Source organism: Numenius arquata, chromosome Z, assembly GCF_964106895.1.
Source record: "Numenius arquata chromosome Z, bNumArq3.hap1.1, whole genome shotgun sequence".
NCBI lineage: Eukaryota > Metazoa > Chordata > Aves > Charadriiformes > Scolopacidae > Numenius > Numenius arquata.
The window spans coordinates 25,614,118-25,627,996 of record NC_133616.1 but is presented as its reverse complement, the minus strand read 5'-3'; the positions used below and the strand labels follow the sequence as shown (position 1 = coordinate 25,627,996).

Genomic DNA, 13,879 nt, shown 5'->3' with positions numbered 1-13,879 from the left:
TGCTTGCCTTTTTCTGGGTTGTCTTTTCTTTGTGCTTGCCTTTTTCTTCTTGCATGTTTTTTCTCAAATTTTTCCAGCATTATTTTATTTCTCTTCAATTGACTGTCCTGCCTTCAAGTCGATGCCTTTTTAAAACTCCGTTCTTAATCCAGTAACTTTTTATTCCCCCTCTGTTTCTGACTGAGATAGTACTACACAGGCAGGTTTGAATTTGAAAGTAGATTTTTTTCTAATCATTTCTTCTTTTACGCTTTTTGCTATAATATGACAAGACGCTGCTTACACAGAGGTGAAGAAGGTACTGAAAAGCAGAGTTTTTCAGAAATGGCTGTGCCTTCCATTTTTCCTCTTTGGGGAAGTGCTTTTAAGGATCCCTTTTTAATGTTAGTAGAAACATACCATTGCAGTCCACCAGGAAGTTGTTGGCTTTGGTGGGAGCTTCAGTGGAAGTGGGGACTAAGACCAACTAAAGACACTTCTGCAAAACTTCTTTATCTTTTCAAGAGATGAAAACTTAGCCGTAAGGAATATGATAGGGACAGAAAGAAGATCGGAGAGGAGGAGAGGGAAGGAGAATGATAGTACTTTTAAGATACATATTGACTTCTTGAATGATGTTCTGTATCTATGTCTGAGCTGTTGCTTAGACTGCTATCTGCTAAATAGGGGTTGGCAGTGGAATCAGGTGGGATTGTGGGATGATGAGCCTTTGCTTTAGCAGTAGAGAGTGCCTTCTAAATAGGCTCAATCCTCTTCCTCCTTTATTTTCTCCAGCGAAGAATCAACTATTAACATAATTCTGCTGTGGGTGAGTCTATAATGCCACAACGTATTTTTTTTTGTACCATACAAAAGCAAAAGCAGCAAATAAGCATGAAAAGAACTCTGTCGAGGAGCCTGCACCTAAAGCGTGTGTTGTGATTTTGGGCAACTGGAGTACTCAGGAGTTGCCAGTAATAGAGCAGTTACATTGTTTCTTCTTTCTTTCCTAGAAAACAAACAAATAACACTCCTCCTCCCCTGCCTTTGTTAAAATAAATGACCTTTATCTTTAAAATATGCCACAAGTTATTGTTCATTTACTAAGTAGTAAAAGGCTGTAAATAAGACATTCTGCTGTTGTGAACATCTTCCTGTGTCCAAAAGTTTTGTCCTGCTGCTGGTATTCAGCACGATAATGCTCTGGGGAAGGGGCGTATGAGGCTAATAGAAACTGTAGGTTTAACCGTGTAGTGTATACTGGTCTAGATTAGAAGACTGAGAGCTTTTGAGGAAGGGAGCCAAAGTTAATATACAGTGGAACAATTTATTGGAATTACTCATATATCTTGCATAGTACTAACATCACTGTAACCATTTGGAAAAAGATCTTGGATAGTTCACTGAAAATCTCCGCTTTAAGTGTGGTGCTGTTTAGTAGCAAACACGCAAGAATGTTTTAGGAACAGTGAAAAAAGAATTGTTGTGCTCTTTCAGGAAGTAATAGTATGATCTCATCAGAAATCTGATGGTGCTATTTGCTACAATACAGGTTAGCCTTTAATTGTTGAAGCCCTTGCATAACTTGAAACAGGATTATTTTTAAAAAAAGAAAAAAGTCCAGATTTGTTGGGCAGATCTCAATACTATAAGATTGGATGATCTCATAGTATCTTCCAGTCATAAGCTGTATAAATGAATAAGGGAAATGTGTTTTTGTTTTAATTAGTTTGTTGTTGCAACTTGCCCAGTTTCCATTTTCTGAGGAATTTGGGCCTGAAATATAAACCAAAACATTATTAGTTTGTCTGAAAACTTCATGAAGAATTTTAACACACAGTGGTAGACGTTAACTTGAAAAGTCTCCACTGATGTCTCCTTGTTTACTAGGTTCTTCTTGTCAACTGTGTCCATTATTAATAATAACCTTATTAGAGGCTTATTTCTACAGTTTGGATTTTACTTTTGTATTAACTCTTGTCATAGGTAGAAGAATGTTTTGATGTGCACAGAGCTTCCCTGGCAAGCTAGTCTTTGAAAATCTTCAGCCTGAATCTCTGGAGCCATTCAGAGTATATGTAAATAGAATGCTGGTGGTGTATCTGCCTGTGAATCTGTTCACTAGTTACAAACATGTTGGCAGAGGTTGTTTTCAGTTAAAAGCGTTTTACTGGTAAGACTGTATCTCTGGCTTTCCTTTATATCTGTTCTTTTCTGTTTGTCGTATTTACCTGGTAAAAATTATCAAATGCATGGGTTGGGGATTTTTTGTTATGTATGGGGCAGACAAACATTCAGAAAAATTTGAATGCTTATTGGACTCTTTTTGTCAGCAATTTGCTCCTGGAGAAGTGTTATAAAACACTTCCAGTCATTCAGCAACCTTTTTTATTTTTTCTGAAAGTAAATTGAGTACCTCTGCTTTTTTAAATGATAACGGAAATTTCTGTTTGTTTTATGCTACTGTTGTAGTACTTGCCAAAATGCATTTGTAGACAAATGTTTATATGACCTTCTTCTGGAAAAAATGTGGTGATAGTGGTGTGAAGGAGCTGGATGTTTTCTTTTTCCTTTGAGAAATGGTGTTTAAATAATCAATTCACATTTGTTTGTGGTGACTTGCAGACTATTTATGTGGGTCATCTAAAATTAGTAGTAGCACAACTTTTCACACAATGTTGCATCATGACTTGTTTAGAACTACTTTAGGGAGAGAGTATTGTAAAGCATTTTTCAATAATTTAGAATCAGAGATTATCATGTTAGAAGGAACCTCTCCAGTTTTCCTGGTTGAACCCCATGCTTAAAATAGAACAAATTTTGATTAGGGCTTTTTTTTTTAACCCCAAACTTTAAATAACACTGTGTACTTTATATTGGTTTTAAGGAAATTTTAAAAAGAAATAAATGTATTAATTCAGTTGTGGAACTTTTGAGGGAGAAAATCTGTAGATGAGTTTTAGAAGTTTGCTAAGGTTTATAATTTTTCTACAAACAGCAATGTAGCTTCAGAGCCCAAATCCTTCAGCCTTCAGTAATGTGATATTTGTTTATAATCATCAGATGTCAGAATTTTGAATTGTACGATTCTATCACTTGACAGTAGTATAATTCAGCAAAATACCCATATGTGGGGAGAGTTTAAAAAATCCTAAACAACTTGCAATATTGGAGCTGTTTTGGAAGAGTTGACTTAATAGGTAAATGTTTTATTTCAACTGTGTTTTATCGTGCTGCTTTATCACGTGTGGATTTATTTCTCTGTAACATTTAAATGGTGTATCTTTCCCTTTCATTTCTCCATGAAGACAGGACCAAAACCCACCCAAACAGGTAACGTCACAGAAGAGAAGGCTGTGTTCACCTGATACTAATATAAACTGCTTTTGTCTGAAATATTGTGTTGTTATGAAGATGCTTTAATAGCTTATTATTTATATGATTCTTGCTGTTAGAGTAAGAGGAAAACTAGTGTGCGCGAGTAGGGATTTCAGGAATTTCTTGGTATCTTATTTAGCCTTTTGTAATTAATAGTGGGCTGTAAATGTGTTTTTTCTGTTGGGCTTTTTTGGATGTTGTGTTGAACTTTTAAATAACACCCCCCCCCCGCCCCCTCCCCCCCCAAAATTTTAGCTTAGAAACTTTAAAAATTGCATTTAGTCATGCGTAGTGCTGTTTCCCTCTTAGATCTGCCTTTCTATGATTTCATCATTGTATAAGGTGCTGTAGAGGTTGAAACAGTGTTGAACTGTACAACCCTTGAAAAATAGCACAGAAGACCATTTGAGTTAACTGTCAGCTGTCATCCAGGGTTTAAAGGCTGTTCATCAGCTGTGTTGTTGAAGGGAGCTGAAGAACTGGATCGTCAGCTTCCTCGTGGTGAAAGGCAGGTATCTGATTGCCTTCTGTCCTCCCTGCTTCAGCTTTGTGTTCCTTCCTGTTGTGCTTCTCTGCCCTCGCGGTGTGTTGATTCAACTCAGTAAACTTCAGTAAATTAATCTGAGAGAAACTACAGAAATAGCTTTCTGCCAGATGCTCAGTTATTTTGTTGAAGGGTCTGAGAAATACCAAAGACAATAGCAGTGGAGGAGGAGGGCACCTGAGAGCAGAAGGAACAAGGAACTGTGTGAAATTGTAAGAAAAGAGCGGACAAGGGGATGGGAAGTGTGATCTGCTTTTGACAGGAGCAAGCCATTAGCTCAGCTTTTAAAAGTAAATTCATGTGTACCAGTGCTTTGCATCTCGTATTGTCACAATGCTTTAACCACTTTGAATTAGATTTTCTTTTTTAAGTCTAACATTACCTTTATCAGACATTTGAGAGTATGTGCTAGCATGCAAAATGCATTGTAAAATTGGTAAGAGTACTAATTCAGTGAGTCTGATACGATTCCTGTCAGCTGAATTCATAGTGGAATTGATTATACCTCTTAAATGTTTTTTTTTCTTCCCATCAAATTTTCATCTTTATTTTCATAAAAGAACATTTGCTCTTTAACAGAGTGGGTATTTGGCTAGGCCTGTGTCCTGGCATTGCAAACCTTACACAAAGAAGGGTTTTAAGAGTAGCATTGTAATAACTGTTAAGTAAATGTATTCATTGTGTGCAAGTATTAGTTTGTTTCAGCAGTTGTCAGTTTGGAGGCTCTTGAATATGTTTTCCTGACTGATAGCATAGTTAAGAAGCACAGAAAAAGAGCGTTTGTGGACCAAAAGTTAATGTATTTCATAGCACAGCGTGAACACTTACGTAATGTATGTTCTCAGTCTTCTGGCTTTAGGTTCTTTTTTTCAATCGGAATTCTGCAGAAAAAAATTGCTTAGAACTCATTAGGGCATGTGTAAAATAAGCTCTTTGCCAAGCCTTCAGGGTGAGGTGTTGCCTAGAAGTCTTTTTGTTCAGAGTTACCATGTTCCAACTGATCAGTGATTCATTAGTGACTTTATCTTTTAGTTATTTTGCCCCTTTCCAAAGGGAGGGAGTCCCAGAGTGCCATAATAACTTTGAAATAGAGTAAACAGATCTATTTTATTCATCAAATTACATTACAACGTAGATACTTAATTCTGTGCTACTAACAGTAGAAAAAAGACTAACACTCCTGCACAGTGAACACTCCTATGCAATTAGCCCTTGTTTGCTATGATTTCTGTATCTTATTTGTGGCTGTGATCTTCTAAGAAATACACTAAATTCAAACAAATACCTGTTTTTTAACGGCACTCTTTTAGCATAAGAGTGTAATTCAGGAGTGGTATACACTAAGGTAAGGTGGTGAGATGAGTACCATCTTAAAATAAAAGCAACTTTACTGTGGTGTTATGTGTTTGTCTTGCTTACAGGAAAGGAGATGCATAGTTTCTAATTGCTGACATCTCTCTCTTGAGTTTTCAGAAAAGATCTGGTGCCCCATACATTGTTGTCAGAGTTGGCAGCTTAAAGCCTGAGCCTTGTGATATTCCAGCAAGTTATATATATACATACAGTTCTGCTGAGATTTCTATTTAGAATTTTGGGTGGGAGGAGAGAAGTTGCATTGTTCGGTAATGATGCATATATGGAAATAATGTTTTGGCTCACTTGGCTACATTAAAATACTACTTCAATTTTTCTTACACAGTTCAGTTCTTTTGCTTTTCTACAGACTTGTGTTATGGGTGTTGTATTGAAACAAAGTGCATTTCGGAAGGCAGTGTAGATGAACTTGACAGTATTCCTAGGGTACTGTCCTAGGAGCAACCCAAGTATAAACGATGATAACTGATATGAGTGAAAAGATGCCAGGCAATCTGCAATGTGCTGGTTTTAGCCTTCTGGTGTGCTATCATGTAGTGAGGTGACCTTGGCCACCAGGTGCCCACTATGCTGCTCTATCACTCCACCGTCTCAGCTGGACAGGGACGAGAAAACACAGCAAAAGGCTCATGGATTGAGATAAGGACAAGGAGATCACTTAGCAATTACTGTCACAGGCAAGACTCGACTTGGGGGAATTATATGAATTTATTGCCAGTCAAGTCAGAGCAGGATAATCAGGAATAAAACCAAATCTTAAAACAGCTTCCCCTTGACCCCTCCCTTCTTCCCAGGCTCAACTTCACTCCCAGTTTCTTTACCTCTTCGCCCCCAGTGGCACAGGGGGACAGGGACAGTCTTCATCACAGGCTGCAGAGCAATCTCTGCTCTGGCACCTGGAGCACCTCCTCCCCTTCCTGCTTCACTGACCTTGGTGTCTGCAGAGTTGTTTCTCTCACATATTCTCACTCCTCTCTCCTGGTTGCTGTTGTGTAGCAAGTTTTTTCCCCTTCTTAAATGTGTTATCACAGAGGTGCTACCACTGTTGCTGATGGGCTCAGCCTTGGCCATGGGCAGCTCCTTCTTGGAGTTGGCTGGAACTGGCTGTATTGGACATGGGGGAAGCTTCTGACATCTCACAGAAGCCAGCCCTGTAGACACCTGCTACAAAAGCCTTGCCACCTACACCCAGTACATCTCTGCACATGTGTACTGAGGTAGCCAGGCTCTCTGCATGGTAAAGGACTGTTAAACAGAGTTTAAAGAGGAATAATGTGGCTTGCTTGATATGAGCAGCTTTTCAGAGGCATAGAAGACACATCTTATGGAAGTGTTCCTTTCTGTTTCTTCTGTTTTAAACACCATGTGTTTTACTTCCCAGCATCTTTTTTGGGTTTTGTTTTCTGTGCATGTGTGCTTGTCGTTTGTTTTTTGGAATAACTGCAAACTTTTGAACTTTTTTGTTATGTGTGTTTTATGTATGTGTTTAGTTTGATTAATTAGCTCAGTCCTTCTGTAAACAAACCTTCACAAAGTCCCACCAAAATACAGACAATAACCTTTGCAATGTGTCAGTGTACACTTCTAATTACCTATCTTCAGAAGCCTGGTTGAAAAAAATTGGACTTTTTTATCCACTCAGTAGGTGGATGATTGCTTTATGTATTAATGATAAACTCTGCAGTTTCCAAATAAGTTTATTGTGGAAGTCACTTCTCTGTATCTTCCTTTAAACTTAAGAAGTTAGAGAGGTAGTAGTGCTGCTTCCAGCACTTCTCATGCTGGGCAGTATTACCTTATTTGTTTATGCTACCCTAACTCTCTATCCATCTTCTATATATTCTCTTAAACAATTTCTGCCTCAACAGTAAAACATATTTTAGATCTATATTGGCTTTGGGTCTGTTACTGGGGCCTTTGCCTGCTCAATAATGCAAATGGTCTTTTTATACTACAAAGGTAAGGATTGTTGATGGCAATGCAGTCGTGCAAATAGAAAGCTAAGTGTCCAGGCAAGGCTTGATTTATTATTTTATTTTTTAATTTTTTTTTAACCACAATGGGTGACGTTTGAATACAGGACCAACCATGTGTGTAAGAGAGAAAAGCAGTTTACCTGTAGTACAGATTTCATGTACTTGAGACTCCTGCTCATTATCAGAACATATGAGAGTGTGTTTGCTTTTGACAAGATTTTTTTTTTTGTTTATTTGAAGATAGCTTAAGAAGAGAGAGAATAGAAACAATTCTAAGCACTTTCTGATATAAGAAACTGCAGTGTAAGTTCAGTTGCTAAAATTTTGCATCCAAATTTTATGTACTTTGGAGCTCTACTTTTGAACTCGTTGTCTAGAGGTAATTGCAGACTATTGCGAGTGTATCAGCAGAAGGATTTGGTATTTTACTCTTAGGACTGCTATTCTGTGGAAAGGATGGAGTATCTAAAAACTACTTTATCTGCAGAACTGTACTTCTCTCTGGAAACAACTATCCTTAGTTTTACCTGTGATCTTAAATATGCTGCTTCAATTAAAAATTTTTAGAATTTGTCCTGGAAATGGCAAGTAATACTATAAGGCTTCCAAGAATCTAAATTCAAAGGAAAATAGGGCATTCTGAAATTCCTACTGTTCCAAAAATATGAAGAAGCTTACTATGAGACTGAAAAAATCTTTATGGTCTGTTTTAGCTGCAAATATGTGTTGGGTTGCAGTCTTTTATAAAATACACAAAATAAAATAGGAATAACAGGGAAAGTTTTGGGAATAATAGCAAAAGAAATGTACTCTTCACTGATTAAATCAAGCTTTGGATTATGCTCCCAATTGAGGTCAACCTGAACTTAATTGCACTGCCTGCTGTAATGCTTTTAAGGCTTTATGGACAAAATATTTTTTTAAAAAATAGTGAAGACAGACATAATCTTTGTTATATAGTTCAAATATATGGGCTGTTAAATTGGAAAAAAAAATGTATTTCCTGCTGGTTAGAGTCTATCTGCATAATAGTTGCTTAAAATATATGTATTCATTTAGTTGTGAACAATGTAATGTCTGTGAAACATGATTCTTAAAATAAATGCAGTATTCAATGGATGTAGCGCTAGTCAGGCCTGTACAGGATATTACTCTACCCTCCTCCACCCACTTCTTTAAATAATATAATTAAAAAACTGTGAAAGTAAAAAATTCATACCAAGACTGTTGAAGTAAATGAACAGTAACACTGAATGTCTGTGCTGAGAATTAATCATGAGTGGGGCACAAAACATGCCACAAAAATTGTTCGTGATTTTTATGCTAACAGCTTGAAAACTGCATGGTTTTAAGGTACCAGGTTGATTTAGGCATTTGGACAGCTTAACAAATGTCTCCATCTTACTAAAAGGTATTAGCTGACTTTTCATGTTTCTAACACAGTTTATCATCTAGGTACTGCATGTGTGAAAATTGGAACATACGCAGTTAAACTACCTGTGAGTCTATGGCGGGCCTGCTTTGCCTTCCGACATTATTAATTCAGTGGATTCTGTGTTAGACCCAGCGTTATTGTTATCTGATAGTCTGAGTACTGTCTGGATGGCAGCCAGCGAAAAAAATGCTTCAGCTGACTTTGATCCAGAACAGGAAAGCTTCCATCGGACTGCTTTATTGAGCAAAGTGGGAGAAGTCCTCTGCACAGCCAGCTTAACACCATATGTCTCCTATGTCAGCGCCTTTAGGACTGGTGGCAATCTTCTGTTCATACTACACTGTATTGGTGAAGACTTGGTGATTGTTAATCACATCAATTCCAAAAAGTGAGGGAATAGTCTCACCCTTTAAACCACGCTTATAAATTCATAGAATTGTTTAGGTTGGAAAGGATTTAAGATCAAGTCCAGCTGTTAACCTAGCACTGCCAAGTCCACCACTAAACCATGTCCCTAAACACCATATCTATATGTCTTTTAAATACCTCCAAGGATGGTGACTCAACCCCTTCCCTGGGCAGCTTGTTCCAATGCTTGACAACCCTTTTGGTGAAGACACTTTTCCTTATATCCAATCTAAACCTCCCCTGGTGCAACTGGAGGCCATTTCCTCTTGTCCTATTGCCTGTTACTTGGGAAAGGAGACTGACCCCCACCTCACTACAACCTGCTTTCATGTAGTTGTAGAGAGTGATATTGTCTCCCCTCAGTCTCCTTTTCTCCAGGCTAAACAACCCCATTTCCCTCAGCTGCTCCTCGTAAGATTCATCTTGTGCTTGGGACCCTTTACCAGCTTTGTTGCCCTTCTGTGGACATGCTTGAGCACCTCAATGTCTTTCTTGTAGTGAGGGGCCCAAAACTGAACACAGTATTTGAGGTGGGGCCTCGCTGGCCCTCAGTACAGGGGGACGATCACTTTCCTTCTGCTGGCCATGCCATTTCTGATACAGGCCAGGATGTTATTGGTCTTCTTGGCCACCTGGGCACATATCATAACTGTAATTTCAAATGCATGTCATAATTCCTCTATGTTGATTTTCTTTGTCAAAACTAAATTTTTTTCACACTTCTCTGGTTTCTTCTTTCTCTCGTATAACTTTTAACCCAAGTGAAATTTGAAGCAGCAGTTTTGTGATGTTGAACTGTCAGCAAAAAATTATTTCAGTGTGCTTTTGAGCTGGTTTTCAACCTTTGAGAAAAGGTTAGCATTCGGATCTTTTTTCCCAAAAGGCTGTTTGAGCCTGTAGGAGAGCATGTTAATAGGTGTATTGGTGTAATGATTCTGTATGTAGCCAGTGCTTGCAGGTTGATAACCTTCTTACCTGTTTTGAGGAATATGCCTATTCAGTAGCTCTTTGGTCCAAACCAAATGAGGTGATACTCTTTGGTTTACAAATCAGTTTTCATGCTTTGTTACATCCTTTCTGGTAACTGTAGTTTAAATGAAATTTCGTCACCATTTGCATTCAGGATGGTCTTCATTAGGCACAGCAGATGGATTCTGTGTGCATCCTTGCCTTAGGAAGGAAGAATGGTTGCTTACCTTTGTTAATAGTTTAAGAATACATATATTCTGTGTTGATAACATGCCCTCACTTGTTTGGGTTTTTTTATTTATTGGGGGTTTGGTATTTCTGAAGGAGTTGAGGATTAGGTTCAGGATTGGGGTAACCCCAGCAGCAGACCAAATAAAACTGGACACGGACAAGACCTTGAAACGATGCCCCTTTATGTGCAGGAATGTAATGATAATTCATTACTTTATCCATACTGTTTCCAATGATGCACATGATTTTCACTGAACAACCAACTACATCTAAGTAGATACTTTTAGTGTCCTTGGGATGTCTTTGTGCTATACTGATGATCATAAAATTGAAATCAAGGAATCATGGAATTGTCAGAGGTGGAAGGGACCTCTAGAGATCATCTAGTCCAACTCCCCTGCTAAAGTAGGATTGCCTAGAGCACATGACCTGGCTGGATGCAGTCCTGAGTATTGAAAACCTCCAGGGAAGGGGACTCGATGACTTCCCTGGGCAGCCTGTTCCAGTGCTCTGTCACCCTCACCATAATGAAGTTCTTCCTCATATTTGAATGGAACTTCCTAGGTTCCAGCTTGTGCCCGTTTCCCCTCGTCCTGTTGCTGGAAACCACTGAAAAGAGTCCGGCTCCATTATCCTTCAGCCCACCCTTTAGGTACTTGTAGACGTAGATAAGGTCTCCCCTCAGCCTTCTCTTCTCCAGGCTAAAGAGCCCCAGCTCTTTGAGCCTTTCCTCATAAGGGAGGTGCTTCAATCCCTTAATCATCTTGGTTGCGCTATGTTGGACTCTCTCCAGTAGTTCCTTGTCTCACTTGAACTGGGGACCCTAGAACTGGATGCAGTATTCCAGTTGTGGCCTCACCAGTGCAGAGTAGAGGGGGACAATGACCTCCCTCGACCTACTGGCCACACTCTTCCCTATGCAGCCCAGGATTCCATTGGCCCTCTTGGCAACAAGGGCACATTGCTGGCTCATGGAAAGTTTCCTATCCACCAGGACAGCCAGATCCTTCTCCTCAGAAGTGCTTTCCTTTCCTGGCACTTTCACTCCAACTTCTGCAAAGTTGTGAGCGTCTTCCAGACTATTGGAACTATTAAATAGGCCCTAAGAATGGCCTGTAAAGGGGAAAAAAGTAAAAGCTCTGCATTGTATTGTTCTGCTCCTGGAATGAGGTTATTTAAGATGCTACTTTAAATGTTAAGTTTTCTCTAATAACTCATTTGTTGTTGCCCTCTAGGATTTGTATCCTAGTAGAATAGTAGGGTTTCAGAATGAAACAACCGTGTACATTTCTTTAATAAGAAACTAATTGCCTAAGCAACTAAAAGGAAATTACCATTACAGTGTGCTGTAGATCATCTGCTGCTAATAGTAGAGACCCTTCTTGCAATGGTTGGTTTGAGAAGAAGGGTTTGATTTTTCAGTACCTTGACAGAGGGATGATTACAGGTTTGGGAATGCAAGGGGTTTTTCACTGGTTAGTGCCAGCGGTAAGTACGATAAGGCTTGAGTATGGCAATTCTGGTTTTAGGCCCTAGCAATGAGCAAGAGGAGCTAAGGAGGAAGATGGCTTTGTAGACTGGATGTTTAAAACAGTGGGCCGGAATACTGCATGAGATCTGTAAGGACTTACGACTCAAACCCAAGAGCATCTTGGGATGACTTCTATCCCTATAACTGCAGGTTAGATTAAGTGTGTTTAACCCTGAAAGTTCATAAAATGTCAGTTTTACAGACTGCAAGCCACGAACCACTACCCAGTACCTTCAGTGAGAACTCAAATGCCACAAAATACTCTGTGCTGCTGGAAGAGACCAGAAGGGCATAGCAAATAATGTTACAATAGGAACAATTTCCTAGGTGAAATTGCTTAGGTAATACAACAAATTGTTGCATACTGCTAAGGAATGTCTCATCTGTTCTACACCATCTCTGGTGTGGACCTTTCATCTTTGCTAGGCCTTGCTGAGGGAAGGCTCTTCCTGGCTTGTCATCTGACCACCATTTTGATGCTGTAAAATAAATAAATAAATAAAGCTCCTAAATAAAGCTCCTATCTGCATTCTGCTGTGCATCCTTGCTCTGGTCCTCACTGATCTTTAGTGCTTCAGAGGAAGCCCAGGTGGGGTTAGGGGGTGTTCAGAAGCAAACTTTACGTGGTGAAGAAAGAGAGAATTTCTCTTACCTGGTCAGGTAACTGGAATACAGCATAGTAATATAAATGCAGTGAAGCCAACTGGGCAGACAGTATGATAATCAAGACTTTTTTTGAGTATCCTGGGATATAAATGAACCAGACACCAAAGGACTGTCAACCAAAGTTTCAGTTTGTAATCTGCAGGTTTCCTCTATTTTGTCTTCCAGTTATAGTACTTGATGCACTTGTGTGTACTGAGGATCTTTCATATAGGCTTGGCATCTGACTTGAATGAACAGGTAGAAGATACAACGTGCTTATTCCGTGGTGTTCCTAATCTATGTTAAGTTTATTTAAACTTGTGCTGTGAATATATACTTTTGAGATGATAATATAAAGGACAAGAGACTTTTACTTTGAAAATTACATAAGGGGGAATTAATTTCAGATAATCTTGTCTTTTCAAATACATCAAGTACTCCACATGACTGTATGAGATTAGTTTTTTTTAAACAGTTGAATATTTTTTTTTAGAAATGGTGAAAGATTTCCAGCAGCATGTGAGGTCTGCCCAGGCAGATGCCCAAAATAGGTGCAAAACAAGCATATAAATTAAAAACATACATAGTAGCAAATTTGTACAAACAGATCAATTTTCAGCTGCTTATAAACTAAAGGAAGGAATGGACAGGCTTTGATGTTGTGTTTTCTTACATGAATTCAAACAACGTGTTTTATTACAAGATTTTTTTAAAAACTTTTAATACTTGGATAGTTTCCTCTTCTTAAAAAAAAAAAAAAGGAAACTTTATGCATTTGAAATTTCATGCCTGCACTGTCTAGGCTAAAATCATAAACCTGAAGGCAAAATTACCAGAAATCATACAATCATAGAATTGTCTAGGTTGGAAGGGACCTTTAAGATCATCTAGTCCAAACATCAACCTAACTCTGATAAAAAACAAACAAACCAAAAAACCCCAAAACAACAACAACAAAAAAACAAAACAAAAAAAAACCCACAAAAAACACACATCACTAAACCATGTCACTAAAACTAAACCAGATCACTGTTTTGTTTCATATAGATACTTGTATGTGTCTGGAGCTGCACTAATGTAATGGGACTGTGTGGGTCCAAAGTGCAGACAGGCAAAAAAAACAAACCCCAAACCCCAAAAAACCTAGAAAGATCAAAATGTGTCTTGTCTCCTTTCCTGTCGCTCTTCCTCTCCATCCCCCCACCCCCAACACTTGAAAGTGGGAAATGTGTGAATAGTCTATCTGATTACTATGTTACAGATTCTTGTACCAAGTTGCTTTTTGTGCTGTCTTTGTGCTCATATTCATTACCTTCCAGAGACTTTTTTTTAAAGAAAAAGGTCAAGAGGAGTGTGTCACATTTTGACTTAAGGCTATCAGAGATGTGATCATACTGGACTGGCTAAAA

General features: G+C 38.6%; 1 protein-coding gene across 1 annotated transcript in view; it reads left to right on the top strand.

Moving 5' to 3' along the window:
- JMY (junction mediating and regulatory protein, p53 cofactor) overlaps positions 1-13,879 on the top strand; it is a 60,042-nt gene that overhangs the window by 7,515 nt on the left and 38,648 nt on the right. The window lies entirely within an intron of this gene.